This window comes from Tympanuchus pallidicinctus, unplaced genomic scaffold (genome assembly GCF_026119805.1).
Source record: "Tympanuchus pallidicinctus isolate F22 unplaced genomic scaffold, pur_lepc_1.0 scaffold20, whole genome shotgun sequence".
NCBI classification, from domain to species: domain Eukaryota; kingdom Metazoa; phylum Chordata; class Aves; order Galliformes; family Phasianidae; genus Tympanuchus; species Tympanuchus pallidicinctus.
Window position 1 is genome coordinate 12,019,154 of NW_026294722.1, and position 15,195 is coordinate 12,034,348.

The window sequence follows — 15,195 nt, forward strand, 5'->3', positions numbered from 1 at the left end:
TTTTCATTATTAGTTTTTCTGCAGCTGTATTCAGTGGCAGCAACAGTCCAAAGGGCATCATAGGGCTTTGTGGCACAGAAAGTGCATCTGCAAGGAGCAGGACAGCGCTGCTCTTACCAGGTGAAACCTGAGGCTACATTGCAAATTCTCCTGCTCAGCATAACCTCACCTGCAGGAAAAGTCACAGCACAAGTTCCCTCTGCACAGGTTTATGCATCCTTTAGATTAAGCAAAACACAGTTGTGATTGTACCTCTCACCATGTTTATTTATGGCCAAAATATTTGCAGTGGTACCCATCACCCAGATGGCTGGGCTGGAGCTGGGCATCAGCACAAGTAAAGTTAGCTGCAGGCATCCAGCATGGAGTGATTCACCTTTAGGAGAAGCACTAAAGCTATATTGGAAATAGCTTTTCTTTCTCCAATAGAAGCTTGAAGACATACATATATATTTTTCTCCTAAATCGGGATGAAAAGAAAAAGGTTGAAATTCCTTTACAAATCCATGTGTCAAATATACTCATCCCAGTGGGTAATTGGGATGATTTTTTTCATGTTGACCCTTTCTTTTTAAATGACCGTAGATGAACGTGAATTTCAAATGCCAGACTCATTGACTCGTTTCATACAGAAAATGGAAATTCTGCTTTTTGAGACTACAAAAACCACACCTATTGTTTTTTTTCTAAATATCCTTCTAAGGCAGGAATCAGAAATGAGCCGTTTCCCACAGACAGGTCTTATTTTCACCGAATTTGCATTTTTGACTGAAAGCCTTGTTTCAAAGCCTCAAAACCAGATCACTGTGCAGCAGCTTTTACATCTAATTGGCCTCAAGGAAGAAGCAAACTCCATGGGTGGGATTCATCTTGCCTACTTACAGGTGTTTAGTCTGAATTAGTCACCGGTAGTCAGTGGCACCTCCAAGGGGCTTTTCTCTCTGTGTCAGACACCGAGTGCCTAAAGGAGTGACTTGCACTTGATACCCACTTGTTGGTGGCTACAATTAAAAGAGAGAACTCCTGTCCTTTCAGCTTGCACTGCTGGCACGGGAGACAAGCAGAGCTTATGGCTCTGGTGGTTTCAAGCTGTGGCTTGTTGGAAGGAGGAAAAGGAGCCGGGTTCTTCATCAGCTGGGCAAAAAGAGTAACACATTTTTAGGTGATAGAAAAAAACAGTTTTAAGGGGAAGGAATCATCTGAAGGAGGGCTGGTTATTGCCATTCCACACCCAGGTGAAATGCAGACAGTCTGAAGTGTGTTGTTTTTTTTTTTTTCCTTCTCAATAAATTTGTGCTTTTTGTTTGTTTGTTTGCAATTAACTTACAATTAATTTGCAGTTTCTCTCTGGTTATAGGAGGATTCTGTCCAGTTTTCTGAGCAGTAGCTGCTTCTGTAACTGAGCTGAGCTCTTTCCCCTTTTAATCCTAGCAAAATAGTCATAATGCTGCGTGTAAGGCAGGTAATAAGGGCTGTAAAACCCTCCATTAATTGCCAGAGCTGTATTTGTGATTGAAGTAACTTGGCATGGTAATCAAATGTGAGCCCAACTGTGCACACATTTTGCTTTTTTTTTAATTGTTACTTGAAGGAATATTCTTTTTGTTGTGGTTGTGCTCGTCCCTTTTTGCAGGAAGATTTGGCTCCTGTAATGTTTGTGCTCACAGAGTGATTTGCAAGGGGTAGAGCTGTAAAGCTATTAGTCCTTTAATTTGAGCTGCAAATCCAATTTATAAGGAAAAATCTGCGGATTTCATTTTCAAACAACTGCACTGGATGAAACTGTGGCCTTTCACTGGAACATTGTGGAAAGCATATGTAGAAAGTGAACACAGCAGACTGTGCAAAGAGCAAACATCACTTCGTGTGACAACACTTCATAGTCACCAAGTACAAAGATGAAAATACACAGAAAAAGCCCATTCACCAACTCCTGATTACTCTGATAAGTCCATTTTCCTTCAAATTTTGTAGGGATAAATACAAAAAGAACAATTTTATGTGACTGCTTTTGTACACATTTGACCAAATAAGTAGCTGGTGAAAATAAATCTGGTGCTACGGGGCTTTCTGTACGCTGAGGGTACAATGAGAACAACTTTGGGGATTCCTTTTGCATAATTAGGGTCTATTTTTCATTAAGAGTTTGTAAGTTGTGAAGAGTTTCTGTAGGAAAAAAAAAGACTATGGGATTGAATTAAGTTATGTTGATGTGCCTTCTGTTCTAGACCCCTTGATCTACTAGAGAGTGAGTGGGTAATGAGCCAGTTGATGTCACAGCTATTTGCTGTTGGTTTATTAGCTCTCTGACTGTCCCTCAGCATAGATCTTGCCGTGGTCTGAGATTGTAGTGGTATTTGACATTGTTTTGTACTGGCATGTGTGAGGGTTGGTTGGTTTTCTTTCATAAAGTTGCCTCAGTGGTCAGGAACAAGAGGGATCAAATCTGCTGAAACCAGGGCTGCTTCCTGTAGGAGAGCTCAAATGAAGATAAAGAAAAAGTTACTTGAGTTTGAGACCTGGCATGACCTACTTACCAGGCAGAGTTATGAGAATCCATGCTAGGACAATTTGTTTTTCAGCCTGGTTTCTCATGGGAACGAGGCTTATGCAATCTGTGTCCGTCCATCTGTGTCTACATCCTCCTCCCCTCCTCAATAACTTTTCAACTCATTGCTCAATTTCAACCTACTTTGACAGAGGGGTAGAAGTTTCAGGGACAGGCCTGTTCCTAACAGTGTTATAAGAATCAGTAGGGGAGATTTGGTCTACAGGTGTCCATCCACCAGGAGCTGCAGCAGCACAAGTTAGAGGTTACAGAGGATGAGGAGCAGAGGGACAGAGCAGAGGTGAGTACGAGTGGTGTGATGCTGCTGACTTAGAATATAGAATCATAGCATATTTCCAGTTGGAAGGGACCCATAAGGATCATCAAATCCAACTCCTAGCTCCTCACTTGTGCCCTCACAGCAGCACAAACCCAGAACAGCTAGACTTCAGGTACCAGCATAAACGAGGGCCTCATGCAGACCTTGTGTAGGCTCTTTTTACCTCCCTGCCTTCTAGACAACACTTTGCCAGAGCTGCTGTATGAACTCAGTTAATTACAGGGGAGGAAATTATGGCCCCATAGACTTCACAGAAAATATACAGTATCAGTAAAGCATTTAACGATATGCAATTAAAACACCATATATCCAGCTCCTAAGAAACGGTGGGTTTAGAGAGGTACTACTCGCAGCGAGCAGGTGATAATGAACTCCCTAGGTTGCAAAGGCACTGTTTCAAAACTAGAGAGCAAACTTACTACACATGCTATGGTAGACAAATGTTATTATATGAACATACCAGGAAAGACAGTAGATCAGGAAAATCCCTTGGATTTTGGTTGCATGTTATGCACATAACAACCCTTTTTGGCTCATAAGTAACAACAGAAGAACACATTAATATTGTGAGCCATTTGTGATCTCATGCCCATAAATTCTCATTTTGAGGAAAAAATGTCTCACATGACTGCTGAACAGATGAGAAGACAGAATGTTTCCACTTATTTCATTAGAGTTTCACCAAAAAAAAAACACCCAAAAACAACATGAGGAACAAGTATTTTAAGCTACATCACCTGTAGGTGCTTCTCCCCTTTGCTTAAAACTGTTTTATAACAAAAATATTCGCTTTTTGGGGAGGTGTTAGAGTTGGGTTAGTGGCTCTCTCCCCTTCCTAAGTTCTGCAGATTGGTACAGTGCACTCCAGATTGTTTGCTCTCCCTCTCGATTGGTGCATCTCCTTTGAAGTCAAAGGAGCTACTGTGATTTTAGACCCGTTGAGACTCTTGCTGTGGAAGAAGTATATAAAAGACTACTGCTCACAGGGTGGGAGCTGCTGGTTTCCAGTTTCTCATTAATTTTTCACTTGTCTTTTATTTCAATGGGTCTACACTATGTTCCACCTTTGGCACAGACACAAATGCTATTTTTTATGTGGTTCAGTGGGAGGAATGGTTTTGATCATTAAAAGCAAAGCAAGAATTATTTTAAGCAGAATTCCAGAACCTCTTCTGCATCCATTTATCTTTCCATGGCTTCCTTAAAGCATTGCCTATTTACTCTCTGGGGATACGTGCTCCAACTGTGTTCCACCACATTTATAGGAGCAGTCACATATGAACAAGGCTAAAATTTTACCTTAATTGCCCACAGGCTCCCATTGAACCCTTGTGGCATGTATGAATTTCAGAGCGCTGAAATGAGCCCAGTAAAAAAAGTCGGTAAGACAAAGACATATTTAATTGTGAACTATTCTTAAATATACTAATATGCTAAAATGTTAGAGATGAAGGCTCGCATCTCTTGAAGGAATGTGTAATTTCCTGTAGTCATCTCCTTAAAATATTCCTGACTGGGACTTCGAAGCAGTCAAAGAGAGTGGCCTCCGGAGAGACCACCACTGCTCCTTGCTGAGACAGAGCTTTGGAAAGTGAATCACTGCTGTGTGACTGGATCCTTGCCATATGCAAAGGATCAATAAAGTTTTATGTACCTTACTCGCAAGCCTCAGGTTTTTGATTCCAGGTGTTCACATTAATCTGGGACACAACAGAAGGAAGAAGTTGCTATGGTTGCATGGAGATGGCAGCGCAATCTGGACCAACTGCAGTCAGCAAGTGCAGGGAGTTTAATTATCTAAAATAATTGCATTCCTTGAAGCCTTTTTTGCTGTTTGCTTAAATCCACTATCATTGGTACAATAATTTCTCCAGATACCTGAGTGTCTGTCACCTTCAGTCGTCATGGGCATTTTGTCCCAGGAGAAACTCTTTGTGGCTTGCCCCACTATCTCACCATCAGGCAATTGGCAACAGAAATGAGCAACCTGGTTAGAGAACTGTTACAGGGAAGCATGTGAGCTCATTGTACATACAAATTTTAGAAGTGTATAACCATGAAGAATAAACTATCCCTCAAGCTCTTCAGAACAAATGCTCAGAAGGACTGAAGAATTTCCATGCTCTTGCAGGCTTATGACACTGTTTTACATCCCCCTCAGCTTCTGGAAACTCTCCTTAATGGCACCTGCAGCCATTAGAAGTGATTACAGCCCTCAGACTGTTCTAATTGGGGACCACAGTTTGTGCTGCAAGCTTTGCTCCATCGAGCTGCACTTCCCAACCAGAACTCTTCTGTCAAAGGTTACCGAGAGCCACCTCCCATCACACTGATAATTCCCCTCTCTGTAATGCATCCCTTTTTTGTTTCATCTGACATTTCTATCACCTTTAAGAAGCCTCGTAGGGATGAGGCCATAAGGTTTGGATGTAATTGGCATATGGATGGAGCTTAGGTTTTTTAATACAGTTTTTATAAGCCTGCTTTTATGTTTGCCTTTGCTCTTTGATCTCCACTTGAAAAACGTTTTTCATGGAGTTTGTTTGAAAGCACAAATAATCACTTACCACAACTAAGGGCTAGAAAATAGTTCTAGAAAAGAAAGAAAACCAAAGAGAGTCCATGAGCTGACGGAGATGCCTTGAAAGATGCTTTAGAAACAGCTTGTAATGGCATATTTGCAGGATTGTTCATCAAGTTAATTCTCCTGTTGCACTGGCATTCTTGGATATGGTAATAAGAATAAGGAAGCATGTAATGGATTTCTAAAATGGGAGAGTTTTAATAGATTTTAGTAAATTACATCGTATTCAATATTGCAGTGTTGTGACACAGCACACTACAATGAAAGATAAAGTCACTCGCGGACATAATCCATGGTTCAGGAATAAATATGATGATACCCATGAATGATGAGATTTAACTAATTATGGCCCTGGGAAGCAAGAAGCCCTGTAAGTGGTGAGGAAAAGCCATTCTTGTCTGATATAAAATGGGAGCAGCCACAGCAGCACAGTAGATGGAGAGAATTGTTTGAGCTCTTTGCAGAGCTCATGTTGCAAAGGCTGCTTTTGCCATTTGATAAGATAATAAACTGAGATCCTCTAATGAAGAGAAGTCGAGTTGGGGTGACTCAGCATCTCCAGTCATGGGGTGACTCCAGTTCTCAACTGCTTTGAAGCCATCCACACACGGGGAGAAAGCTGTACTTACTGTCTTGTGCTGACCCTGTGGATCTGCACAATAAGAGCTCAGGGCGCAGGTGTACCAGTAAGGAGGCATTTCAGACTGGCGCTGAGATAGATTTCCTTCCCTGCAAAATCTTTCTCTTCCCTAAGAATTCCCCCTGGCAAAGACAAACCAAAACGAGAGTTTTTTGAAAATGTTAAAAGTCAATTCTTTCTGTCAGTAACATTAAACTGCCGTAATGTAGACTGGTTAATGATGGCGCTTTGTGAAATAAGACATTAATCTCCACTTGTAATGCACGAGCCATACAGCTTGCTTCAGCCTTAATCTTTTATGAGTTATGGACTCTTCTGTGATTCATAAAACAAATAAATCACACCTCTAAGGCTATCATATATTTATTACTGCTTTTTAAATGTTCAAGATCGTATAAAAAGAGTCTCTCTTGCTTGCCAAAGATCGTCAGCTACAGAGAAAATCTGGATTCTGCACGCAGCAGACATGGGTTTGGACATTGGTTTGTCTTTCTCGCTGAGGACAGCCAGTTCCACAGAAGTGCACACAGAGGGCAGGCTCCATCCCATGCCTTCAGGCTATAGCTTGAGTTTGGGAGCCAGAAGAGAGTCCCTGGACTTCTTACTTAGAGAAAAGCAACAACAGTAAAATTAAAAATGAAAATCAGAAGAGAGGACTTGTCAGGTTATGAAACTTCGTGGGAAGGGTAAGGGAAAAGAATATTGTGCAACAGCAAAAAATTAGGGAAGAACAAATAATCACGTCATTGCGAGATCTATTCAAGCCATAAATCACCTTTTCACTGGCACTTCAAAGTCACCTTTAACATACTCTGTGTGCCGTTTTCATGTTATTCTCTTAACACTAGAGAAGTCATGAGCACAGTGGCTGCATAAGAAAGCTGTCAGTTCAGTGGATGTGAGAGGGTTTGTATGCAGGCTGGCAAAACCGAAAGTGTATTTGATGTTTATGGTTAAAGGGAAAAAAAGCAAAATCGTCTTTTTGCTTTTAGATCACCTTTTTGGTTTTAAGAAATTTTAGCGATTCCATTTTTGTGGGGAGTCCTGGTCAGTTCCTGCATCAGGAGGCCACAGATGGGCTGTCTTGGCTTGTCCCAGCCTCTGCTTGGGCTGCTGGGGGGAGACTCATTCTTCCCATCCTCTGCTTGCAGACATCCCAGCAGCTCCATCCCATTTATCTTGTCCATGATTTATCTGAAGGAACTGCACAAACACAGATCTCCCCAAGCACGTCCTGTAAGCTGCAATAACAGCCTGGTTTGTTCTAGCTACAACTCTTGCATGGATGGTGTTACTTTAGACCTCACTCTGCGGACTCTAGGAATGCAATAATTGCATGCTCTTCCCAAAAATATTAAAACCCTTATAAACACTAACCAAGTGAAGGCCAGTGTTGTTTCTCTCATCGTATGCCATGTATCCTACTAGACATCACACAGGTCTTGTGTCTTGTTTGGATGGTTTTCTTCTGCAAAAGGCAGGTGGAACTGGAAAACTGGAGGTCAGGTAACCAGACAATATAAATAATATTTTCTTCTTTTTTTTTTGGAAATTAGGGTTTTCTATATAAGAGAATGCTACAATAAAAGAAAATTGATGCACACCTGTAAGCAGTCCTTTAAGAAAATAAGCACTTTCCCATCCCAAGAGAAAAACACGATTCAGCAGTGTAATAAACACTAACAAATCTCTGGTTGAGTAACTGACTGTTAATAATTTAATTTTTTTTTAAATAATTGAAATTATTCATACATAATAGTGATTGGAATCCTAATTCCAATTAGTTTTTCCCTTAGAGATGGTTCCTGATTCTAAGCAGGGATGAAGCTCTCCGGGGGAAATTTCCACTATAGGTGCTTCTGAAGTGTGCTTGTAGAATAAACAACAGTAAGCAGTGCTCAGGTTAAAGCAGTTGTGTAGATTCTAAGGTTTCAGCATTAGAAGAGGAATAATAATGCAGCTCCTTGTTTTCAAAGGAGCAAAATGAACAAGTGGAAAAAATCTGGTCTTCAATGACAGCATAGCTTCCTATGAATGATCACTGTAGCATACCTCAGGTTTCTAAAGCAGCTGCTGATAAATGACACCAGAAGGTGTCTTTTGGCTAGGAAAGCTGCCCATTTTCATCAAGATTATGTTCTGAAACCTCTGCAATTATATTATACTGCTCTTGCACCACTCTGTGGAATTTTGCTTTTTATTTCCTACAGCTTCATGCAGACTCAAGCAGTTTGGCCTCTTTATTAAACATAAGCATCAATCTGTAAAAAGCCCCTTGATTGTCTAGACAAGTAGTTGTGAAAGTCAGCTTTGTTTCGTTGACTCTGAGTCCCTGGGGATACGGACACTGCTCCTTCTGTTCTCATCTGTCAATACTTCTGGGCCAGAATTTTGGATCTCCTTCCCCCCCCCCCCATATCTGCCAATTATTCTTGTTTTGGAGTCCAACAGAAAAATGTTTCAGTGCTGTTTCTTAATACTTTTTCTTTTTTAATAAATAAATGCCAGCAGCCTGGAGCTTATGAGCAGTTCTACAGTAATAAAAGGATGTACACAGCAGGCAGTACTCAATTTGCAAAAGAAAAACAGATTAACATTTCAGGTTTCTGAGGGCTTTTTGTCAACAACAGTGCATTTAAAAACATCAATCTTGTAGTAATTGCATTATCAGTGCATTCTCGGCTGATTCCCTTAATATCATGGCATGGAAAAGTAGCTGTGGGAAGGCTTCTTAACGTATATTAGAAGTGATAGCCTTCTAACAGGATCACGTTGATTTGACTGTTGATTGTTTCTGAGGCTGGAAAGAAGCGCACACGAAGGTAAAGGTGTGGGACTGAGCACCTCCAGCTACAAAAACAGGTACCAGGATAGACAACGAGCAGAGATGCCTGGGTCTGCTCGTCCCTTTGCAGCGGCTCCATTTCCTACAAATACTTCCTCTGAATTACACGGCAGTGCAGAGAGGCTGCTGCCACACCACACTGGGCCAAGAGTTGGGTTTTTCCTCACTTCCTTCTTAGACAGTTTCCCCAGATGCTAGATTCTTAGCTACGCTCATTCTCCTCTCAGCTTTCACCTGACAAAGAATAGATGCTCCTTTTTAAAGATTCAGCTACTTTTGTTCTATAGTGAAATAAGCTCTGGTCTGATTTTCTGCTAATTCACATAGACACTTCTGATAATTTTGTCTTATGTATATTTATTAGGATTTTTTTTTTTTCTTCTACCATCATTGGATTTGTTTTGAACACAAAGGTCAGTTCCTACACCAATATAAATCAATGTAACTGCATTGATTGCAAGGATTGCAGCATCTTTCATTAATTCCAATTGCCAGAGATACTGCAGCTGTCTCTCAGGAAGAAAATGTGTGTGTGTATACACACTTTGATTTAAATCACAAAGAAAAAAAAAAAAAGAAGAACTCTATTCTGTAGCATACTATTAACCATGCAGTTTAGCCCTACTGGTGTTAAACAGAACAAAGTCCCAGCCATCCATCTCCAAAGATTTCTTTAAGTCCTTCCCCTATGCAGTTCCCACTCTATATAAAAGAGAACCCTGACTCTTGCATAGGAGACCCAACCATCCTCAGGTGAAAACTCCCAACTGAGTCTCCTTCTCATTCTGATTCAGGCACTCCAAAATAAATTCCAAATGCTCATCTGATTATATTTATCTGTTTTTATTGTTCTGTTCACAACAAGGCCAGATGCATGCTTTCTTGAACTGTAAATCTATATAGAGAAGGGAGAAGAGCATTAAAACAATGAATAGTGTTATGACATTGAATGGGAAATTGTCTTTAAAATCCATTCCTGGCACAAAGGTGTATCTGTGGTCGCACAGACATCTTTTCCCACTTTCCAAGTAGTTCCCAGTGTGTACAGTTCTGTGCATACAAAAAACAGCTTCACACGAAGCTGATAATTCTCTCCAGGGGAAGGGAAGCATTGCCTTCAGCCAAAGTGGGTTTTATTAAAAACAGAATCTTCCTTGTCAGGCCACATCGCTCTTGCTGGACTTGAGGGATGCCATACAGTGATGTCAGGGTTGCCACATGCTGATAATGACATCCATGCCTGGTGAACAGATAGAGTAGTGAGAGCACCTGGTCGATGTCTTTGTCTGCAAACCAATGTTTCCACTCGGTTTTGTGCGATAAGGAGGCATCCATTTTGGTGGTTGAAAAATGCTGAAGGAAATGAGGTGCCACAGTTGATAACAACAGCTACTCACAGGTCTGTGGGCTGTGTGTGGTGGACAGGAAGTCCAGGATCTTAAGAGATGTCTTGTATACTTTTAAAATGTTAGATGTACATATGTGCCCTTCCTCTTACCATAGCAATGGACTGTTGGTGCAGGTTTCAGCTGAGGCTGGGACTCCTTTGGCTGGGAGCATCCTAACACATCCCTCTCATTGCAGTAAGTAGATGGGCCTGCAACTACATCTTGGAGTAGGTCTCGTCTCTGATTCTCCTTACTCCTGCTCTGCTGCCCACAGCCCCTTTGGAGCTTTGCATGGCTGCAGTGTTTTGTAACCAATGATACAAAATGACTGCAGTGCCTACAGGTGCCTTGCAGCACTGGCAGCATCACCTTTCTACCAATGGAGGGAAATCCCTGTGTGCCGTGCCTGGAGTGGTGACCACACCTGAGCTCAGTACTCAATGTACTCTCTCCCTCCTTAGCACGTTCTTTTAGTTTGTTGCAAACAAAACTGGAATTGTGAGACACAGCAGGAGACCACCATAAAGAATCCCAGACTACCACAAAGCAAAATGCATTGCACTCTCTGGTTTAGCCGAGCAATTTCCAATATTTTTCTAGCCAGTGCCTGTGACAATCCCACATGCACAGGCATTACTGTCCGTTGAATTCAATGAGTCAGCCTTGAATAAAAAATATAATTTTTTCTGATCTGGTTTGCTCAGTCTCTGGAGCTGCATGTAAGGCAGTTGTCTTTGAAGGAGAAAAGCGGGGTCATCGAAAAGTCTTCTGCCTCCAACGCTTTCTTCAGAAGAAATGGACTGTCACTCTGGGAGCATGGATGAGACTGAATCATTGGGTTAAAGCTGCACATTCAATACTGAGTGCCTAAGCTGGTATTTAATTTTTCTTCAGTGCCTTTAACCTCCAGATCATAATTAGAATCATAATGTGGAGATTAATTGTCACAACACACATAAAGTTCCGAATAGCCCCATTAAGCAGATGCATTTTACAGCATGCCTCGTACCAGCACTGAAGGAAGGGTAGCAGGGCAGCTCCCCAGGCATCCTGTGCCTACCATCCAATGTTTCCCCACCCCTGTGCTGGGTATTTTTGTCAGTCCTCTGGCAACTTTTAAATCTTTACAGGTGCTGTTATTGAGGTGTCAGCTGTATAGGAGAAGACGACAATATTTCATGACATAAAAATACCCCATAATCATCTCAAATGGTTGATAATATTGCTGTTAGCATAGCCTAACTCTTCTTCACATCACAAGAGACTGAGGCTTTCCTTCTGCTCCGATATAATCCCTTCTGATTAGAGCCTTTTCTCTTTGATGCTCCCCTTTGTCATACGCCACACTGGGAAACTTGCTCAGTATTGAGTTACATGCTTTGTGCAGGCTGCGTGGTTGCCTTCTTTAACCTGGAAGCAGAGCTGTCTGTGCCTGAGTGGTGATCGGCTTCTGACTTCTAGTAAATCTTTGATTAATGAAGCTCAGGTAAACAGATTAGTCATTAACCTTTGCTTCCCATGTTAAGATTACTTATTGATGCAGAGTAGTGGTGCTGCCAGGGCTGGGAATCCTGCTTTCCTTCAGGACTTCAAGAAACTTCCCATCATCTAACAAGTCCTCCCTTTCAGCTCTGGGGTTCTGAGAGCTGCTGCTCACACAGGGAGCCATCTGTTTCCTATGGGATCTCACGGCATCCAGAGCTTTTCAATGCAAGTGTCAGCAGTAGCCAATGCAATACTCACGTCTCCTGCTCTGTGCAGTTGCTAAACAGCAGTCAGCGAGGGCAACTCAGCTGAGGCAGAGGGAAAATAAACACAAAGCCAGCCAAATTTTCCAAATCACAGTACACTGTGAAGCCACTGCTGTGCAATAAGTTTGTGTGACAATTGCCTCACCCCTTGACAAAGGCCAAACCTTTGGTGACAGACCAGAAACTCCCAGCATAATATCCATGCCTGGAGACAGACAGAAGGCTGCTTCAAATCCATTTAAAACTGCTTCATTTCTGAGCTTTCAAATTAGACACTGATCTAATTCTTCATCTAATATAGTGGACACTTTTTAAATCTGCAGACATTTGCACCACAGTTTTGAATGCAGTTACAAAAGGATCAGAGAGGCAAAGCTTCATGTTTTCTCACAAACCAAGCTTCACATGTGCTGAGTTAGATTTGCATCTTTACACCCCTGTCTTCGCTCCTGTTTCCAGCCCCATGATCCCCTGTGCACACAGCTATTAGCAGATGGAAATCTAGCAACATGATCCATAGGCTCAGTTGGGTAATCAAACATTTAATTGCTAACAATTATCCATTAACGCTTATAAATTAGGTTGCCAAACTGCTTCTCCAGACTACAAATATTTGCATCCAGGCTTGTCTGTAAAAAATGGAAGATGTGTGTAAAAAGCTATAGCACAAGGACCAGTGCAGACACTTTCATCTGAAACAGAATATGCAAACATTTGCAGCATCAGAAAAGTAACTAGAAAATTAGAAATGAATTGGAGGGAACCATGATAATGCAGCCTTAAGTCAAATCCCAGGTGTGATTGCTTTCTCTCTCCTTCAGCCTCTTTCTCGTTTTCACCCTTCTCTCTTACTTCTTCCTCTGAACTGTCTTGCACCTTGATCAAACATTTGCCTAATCCTAGGAATGTATATTGGTTAAGAGGACTTATCTTATTCTGAATTACTTCCTGGTATTAATCATGATATTTTATGACCTGTCATGCATCTAGGAACGCTTGCTTGTTAGAATAAAACATAACAACATGATTTCAGTTAACAGTTCAGAGATAAACATGTGCTTTCTACTAACATTCCCAACTGGAGAGACTATAATCCTCTCCAGCAAGAACAAACTACTGTGTTATGTAGAAAATGTAAACCTATTTTATAAAAGGGTTCCAGTTACCATCCTGTTAAGTCAGTTTTGCCTTTTTATAATTACTTGCTTTTTACAGTCTACTTTATTAAATTGATGTGGTTATGCCCATGTGACCTCTCTCTTTGCTCACAAAGGAAATGTTGGAGTGGCATTCCAGACACAGGGATTTCAAGGCTGCATTTAAGTTAGTAAATTCAAACATATCTGGAAGCATTCCCCGGACTGGAACAAAACTGTTTATACAGTGAACTGCTAAGCTGCTCCCTAGCATGAACTTGGCCCACTTCATCTCCTTCTCTCCCTGTATGGTCCTTGGGCACAGCGTGGCTGAGGTCTGGTCCTGTGGGCAGCACACAGCCAATTCCCACTTCGCTGGAGGATAAATTAACTTATTTTCAAATATACTGGCTACCCTCCACCAGTTGAATTTGATATTTGTTCCTGAGTGTGTTTTATTTACTTGATGAAGCAGAACTTGACCTTAGCACCCAAGCAAACAACTTCTATGCAGAATCACATAGATTTAAAGAAAATATTGCAAATGACAGGGAGCTGGAATCAGCCATTGTCCAGTTGAAACAACCAGAAAGATCAAGGCAGTAGAAAGGCAATACAGGAAATACAATGACAAAGGGAACAGCACAATTGGAAAGATACAAAGGAAAAGCGCTCACCCATCTCCAAAGATCTAGATTCACAGGGAAAACTCCACAAAGGAGGGATCTCCAACCAGAGATCCTACTCCAGTGGCAGCCGGACCTTAAATGGGGTCTAAGAGGTGCAGCCAAGCTCCATCCCTTGTGGTCACACTGGCGTTGCTTTCACCTGTACTCCCAGCGCAGACTGGATCCTTTCCCCAGGTGCTCAATCAGTGTTTCAGGTCGTGACTCAACAGTTACCATACACAAGTATAGTAAAAAGCCATGAATATGCCATTTAAGCTCCCGTTCACAATCCTGTCCGTGAACCAGTTGGGTCTGGATGGTGCAAAGGCTGAGCATAGTCCAAACAGGGGAAGCAAGGCCCACAGCTGAGATCTAATGTCTCTCGTTGCGCTATCAGGCTCAGATAGTGCCAGAGGAACTGCAGAGAGAAGAGGGTGTGACAGTTTAATTGGGTTTTAGTAAAATATGATATATACATTTTAATTTCCCTGAGTGTTTTATTCTTTTTAAGTAACGCTGAAGGGATCATCTAATTCTAAAGATAAGCCATGTTTAGTCACCAGTCCAACACGCTTGCCAATTTAATAGAAAAAGCTGCTGAACACAACACTGAGGATGTAGGGGAGGGTCTCTCTCCCCTCTTTTTCATCTTTTCTTTTTCTTCCTGGATGCCCAGGATGGTTCCATTAGTCCTGCAAATATTAATTCTCTGTGCAAACACAGTCAGGTAGAAGAGGATGTAAATGGAAAATTAATTGAGAAGCAACACGTAGACTCGTGTTACGGTGTCCTCAAGCAGAAGCAAGTCATTGACTTCTTGCCCCTTCAAAAGCCCTCTTGCATGGTGCTGGGCTGCTGGAGACAAAGCCATGCACACCAGCTCTTTCCACTATTCCGAATGTAAAGATCAGACTTTCCCCAGCTGGAAGGTTGTTTGTAACCCGCTCTTGTTCACAGCAGTCAAAAAACCTGATTGACTACAAAAAAAAACCTGTTTGTTGTAGAAGGAGATGGTGGTGGTTTTGGATTCCATGGCAACCTTTGGTAATACAGAGCATGTCCATTGATCAACGAATCTTACTGCTACATCTGCTTCACGGATTGTCCATAGATCACGTAGCCATTCAAACAATTTACTGTAGATGTGCTTTTTTGAAGAAAAGAATTGTCTTGAGCAGTTCATCTCAATTCTGTGTAACTGTGTTTTTTTGACTACACTTTTTTGATGACATAGTGTTGAGGAGTTGTTGGGTTGTTTGTTTTTTTTTTTGTAGTCATTCATTAGAAGTGTTTTA

At 41.5% G+C, this 15,195-nt stretch overlaps 1 long non-coding RNA gene across 1 annotated transcript; it reads right to left on the minus strand.

Moving 5' to 3' along the window:
* Positions 1-9,781: 9,781 nt before the first annotated feature.
* LOC128081023 (uncharacterized) lies at positions 9,782-13,990 on the minus strand. The gene is made up of 2 exons (XR_008206949.1): positions 13,910-13,990; positions 9,782-12,725 (listed from the first exon to the last, which is right to left on the minus strand). It is a non-coding gene; the product is annotated as an uncharacterized LOC128081023 (long non-coding RNA).
* Between the last annotated feature and the right edge of the window lie 1,205 nt (positions 13,991-15,195).